We start from the raw sequence: 5,151 nt of genomic DNA, 5'->3' as shown, positions 1-5,151 counted from the left end.
TGTATATCTATATATATAAAAGAGAGTTGTGTAAAAGTGTCTTTAGCACTTATAACTCGAGATCTGCTGGACCAATTTTCATGGTATTTGCTTTGTTGGATTTGTCTCCGCCACGAATAGGTCAGTAGATCTTTAAAATACTGAAAAATTTGACGAATACTTGAAAAACGCGGTTTTCCCTAAAGATTCAAATTTCCATTTATACTCAGTAGCCTTGACAACAGTGACAGTTTCGGTCCTGTATAGAAGTAAATAAACAAATGTAGTCAGTCAGTCTACGGCACAGCCTCGAGCAGACCTGACTATTCAACAAAAAAAAAAAAATATTCAAAAAAAAAACAAAATTTTTCCAAATCAAAAGAAAAATATTTCAAATCAAAAATCTCGCAAAAATTCAAAAAATCAAAAAGATTAAAAGCTTGACTTTTCAAAAAATAAATAAAAAATTCAAAATTCGAAATTAAAAAAAAAAAAAGTTAATTATTAAAAGTGTATTTTTGGCTTTTTATATTTTTGGACTTTTAAACTTTATAAATATTTCAAATCAAAAATCTGCAAAAATTAAAAAAAAATCAAAAGATTAAAACCTGACTAATCAAAAATAAATAAAAAATTCAAAATTCGAAATTAAAAAAAAAAGTTAATTATTAAAAAGTGTATTTTTGGCTTTTTATATTTTTGGACTTTTAAACTTTATAAATAATAATTGTGCGCGTGCGTACAAAAGCTAAATATCTCGAATGTTCAGGTATTTGTTTGTCTCAAACATAAATTTGTGTAAATTATTTATATTTATATTTTTCGATTGTTTTATATGGTTTTGTGCGAGGGCAGTATTACTATTAATAAAAATGCCGCGTCCTAGAAGATCTAATCTTTCACGGCGGACCCATAATGCAATTAGGCAACGGAATATCGCGAGTCAATTATCTGACGAAGAGCGAGAAATCGCCCGAGAAAGGCTCTGCGTTAATACCCAGCAAAGAAGGGCCTTAATTCGTGCTTCTCAAAGAGAGGCAGCCCGTGAAATGGCAATAAGAAAAATACAATGCCTGTTTCCAATTCGGGGCAGAGACAAATCCAACAAATCAAAAACCATGAAAATTGGTGCAGCAGATCTCGAATTATAAGTTTTGTAACAAACTCTACTTTGTTTTATATATATAGAGACTGTTAGGCGGTAAGAAGTTCGCCGGGACAACTAGTGTATTTATAAATTATCATTTATTGCCTTTTCATAAATGTAATCAACCTCGAGCCGGCATAAATATTTTGTAGCTTGAGATTAGTTTAATCTTTAATATAATGTATTCGTCTGTGGCTTTAAAAGCGCTTGTTGATGGGGAAGACATTTTGATGATGAAGTACTAACGGTGCATAGAAAGAGCAGCCAAGCTAAATTGAGTAACTAAAAATTATTAAATACTGCTAAAAGTCGAAGTGCTAAATATTGATTTACATACTATATATGCAACACAGATATTATACTCCCAATAAAATTTCTAAAGCAAAATCATGTATTTTTATATATTTTTTATTTTATAATTTATAACATACAAAGCTTCTTTGCCATATAAGCTTTATTTCGTTTAGACATATGAGACAGGTACTTAGAATAAAACTTGTAAACTCCTATTCCTCATGAATTTTGCTCTCCTACACAGAAAAACATTTATGTCTTGAGAGTTCTGTGCTCGTTTCCTGTTCATTATTCACTCAATGATCAAAATGTCTTTCTGCCCATTTAATTGTCCCTTAAATATTTCTATGCTAAGCATTAAATTAAGGAAACTCCTCTTCTTCTTACTCTACTTGTCCTTTCTAAGCACTTTGGCTTCTCGCTTTGTTTTGCTTTGCTTAGCTATATTTATGTTGGGCCTAAATCCAGCTCAGCTGTTTGGATAAGTGCAGCCTAAATTTGGGATTAAATTCATTTTGCTTACTCTACAAAGCTGTCGCACAAATATTTCACATTTCTTTTTCTTTCTCTCTGTTAGCTGAGCCCAGACCCAATCTCATTGCCAGCTGTTGAAGGTTTTTCTTAAATGAAACACGGTATATGTAGGCGCAACGCAAAAAGTTTATTTAACACAATATTCAGTAACAAGTACACTTCTTCACGTACCGCGACGATTTGAACTTAACTAACCGAGCCGACACACTGACATTGATCTTACACAATGAACTTACTGAATGAACTTTGGCTCGACTTACAGCACGCTTATATACCTACTTCTACTGCATATCGAATGTTCTGGATGTCTCCTTATGCTTCTATGTTTGCGTCTATTTCATAATCCAGAACATTCGGTTTCTTATTCTAGAGACAAATGCGCGATCAGCCGACGACTGTGTTTACCGTTAGCTCAAATGCCTACTTGATGATGAGTTTTTCGAGATCAATCCTCAACACCCTCCCTAAAACTCAACATCTCCTTCATATTGTGACTCATGGGCCTAGAAACCCAAATCGGCAATCACCGCATCCAGTTCAGTGCAGATTGGTAGCTCTGGAGCGCACCTGTGAATTTGGTCCTGCAAATTATCCACGTTCGCCTGCAGCAGCACATTGCACTTCTTCATTGCTGCAAAGCGACTCTCGTGCTTCTTCACGCGCGGCTCCAAGTTGCTCTTCTTGGCGGAATTGGGAGCATCTTCTGCCTTGGATTCACTGTCCGGTTCTGCTTCGCTCTCCTCTGATTCGGATTCTTCTGACTCCTCCTCGGACTCTTCCTCTTCCTCCTCCTGTTCCTCTTCGGCTGCCTCCTCTTCTTCTTTGTCCTCGGCATCGATCTCGTCCTCGTCCAGCTTCATCGATGCGGCCATCTTTTGCACCTCTTTCTCCAGTTTCTTGAACTTTTTTGTTCTCCTCTTTGAGTATAACATGATTCTTCTTCATGGCTTGCTTCAGCGCATCCTTCTCCTTCTTGGCCGCCTCCTCCTTGACCTTCAGTTTGGTTAGCTTGCTGCGTAGCACCTTCACCTCCTTGCCCATTCGTCGCTCGCGTCGCTCTGTCTTCTTCTCCTCCGGCTCATCGGGATCGCTCTCGCTCAACTCCAGCTCCAGTTCGGGTGAGCTGTCGCGTCCGAAAAGTGGATCGCTCGGTCTTCTCGAGCCATCAAATGTGCCGCCCTTATGATTGCTCCCCTTCTCACCGTAGTAATCATCGTCCTCGACTTCACGTTTCAGTGAGTTGACATATGTCTGTTCGGATGTGGGCGTGGGGTCCATGGTGGCTACAATAACATTGGAGCCATACTCAGATTCTTTTCGCGCGACTTCTCACGCTCCAATTCCGTCTCGAGCGTACGTATTTTGGCCAAGAGCTTCTTGTTCTCACGTTCCTGCGCCTCACGGTTGCGCAGCTCCAGCGCCAGCATCTGCTTGGTGCTCTGCAAATCGTCACGCAACTTGTCGATATCGTCCAGTTCATCGGGACTCTCCTCATCGATGGACATGGTCAAGACAATGCTGGGCCTGGAGCTGCCCGCACCACTCGCCGACCCACTGTTCGCACTGTTCAGCGCATGGCTGCTGGGCGCCTCGCTCAGCATATTGACCTTGGACAGGGACTTGTGCAGCTGCTCCTCGATGGTCATCTGGCGTCCGAACTTGCGCAGACCCTCCAATATGGGCTTGCTGCGATCGTTTGTCTGCGTGGGCCTCAGTCGAACGCCGCCCTGGATTTGCTTGAGCAGTTTGTTGTGCGAGTTGTCCTTCTCCTGTTTCATATAGAATTTATCGTCCACTTTGGTCATCGATTTGCATGTCAATATGGGCTGAGATCTGTCGTTGCATGCCACGTGGCGCAGCTTCTTGCCGCTCTCCACCTCCTTCATCATCTCGGACCAGTCGGGCCGTCTGCGTGGTCGTGACTTGAGCTTCTCGAGCGTTTGCTTTTGCGTTTCGCTGAGCACCCGCTTCTCGCCGGGCGCCAATGGCGGTGGGGGGCGGTGGTGGAACCTTTGGCACCAACGAGGGCAGCGGCGGTGGAGCTGGAACGTTACCACTACGCCTATCCTCTGGGGCTCCAAAAATTCTTCATAAGTAGAATACCAATCTCGACGCCTTGACATGTGATCGAAGCTCCTGAGTCGATCACCCACACGTCATCTTCTCTGCCGTCCCTGCTCGCAATCAATCCTTTCCTCGATGATTCACCCAATTCTCCTTGATTATTTTCCGCTTGACTTCCTGCATTTCTCCCTTTGGTGACAGGTGTTGCTCTTGTGGCCTTTCTTCTTGCATATATAACACCTGTAGCAGTCCTTCTTCGATGTCCCATCACGCCGCAGTTATAGCACTTCATAATTTTCTTCTTATTTTCATGTTCTCTTTTATTTTTTCCGTTGTCGGCAACTAACGCTGTTGACTCTTCAGGTACCACTTCTTGTTCTTTTGACCGCATTTCTTCTGTCATTAAACGAGTCGTCAAATTGTTCAATGTTCTTTTTGCTGTCTTCGACCGAATCCCGCACTATGAAAATAGGTTAAACTTTTGAGGCAAAGATGACAGGATTCGCGACATTAACATTGTTTCAGGCACAGCACTTCAAGATTTTTCATCTTGCTCCACAAAACTTCCAACTTTGAAATATTGTAGTCCACCTCTCACTTTCAATCCATTTGAAATCAAAAGCTGTTTCTGAATAGCCGATAAATTTTCTTCGGATTTCAGTATCATACACTGAGTTCAATTTTATCCACATTTCTCTTGCTGTTTGCAGCTTACAATCAATTCCATCGGTCTTCTCTCGATAGAATGAATAATAATATTCCGTGAATTCTAATCAGCTTTTTCAAGAACCTTTTTTCGAAGGCTCTCCTCGTGTTTCGGAGACTCCTGTGTCGGACATCCGCTACCTTTCACAAACGGCACAAGAACATCGTCGTCTCTCCTTCCATGCGTAATAACTCCTAAAACACCAAAATGCCAATTGTCTTTGTCGCCAATCGTTCAATTCCATATTTAATGGCTCCATTTTCATTGTCTTTATTCAGTTACAAATTTGCCACTAATTCACTTTATACTAACTCGATTTCACACTACATTACGTTTAGCACTGTCTGGCCTTAACCTGTTGAAGGTTTTTCAAAGGAAACACCACGAAGTATATGTAGGCGCAACGCAAAGTTTATTTAACACAATA

At 41.0% G+C, this 5,151-nt stretch overlaps 1 pseudogene; it reads right to left on the bottom strand.

Moving 5' to 3' along the window:
• Positions 1-2,383: 2,383 nt before the first annotated feature.
• LOC26527229 lies at positions 2,384-3,968 on the bottom strand (annotated as a pseudogene).
• Positions 3,969-5,151: the final 1,183 nt, after the last annotated feature.

The sequence above is a fragment of the Drosophila mojavensis genome, unplaced genomic scaffold (assembly GCF_018153725.1).
Source record: "Drosophila mojavensis isolate 15081-1352.22 unplaced genomic scaffold, ASM1815372v1 contig_128, whole genome shotgun sequence".
NCBI lineage: Eukaryota > Metazoa > Arthropoda > Insecta > Diptera > Drosophilidae > Drosophila > Drosophila mojavensis.
This window is presented reverse-complemented; position numbering and strand designations above follow the sequence as displayed.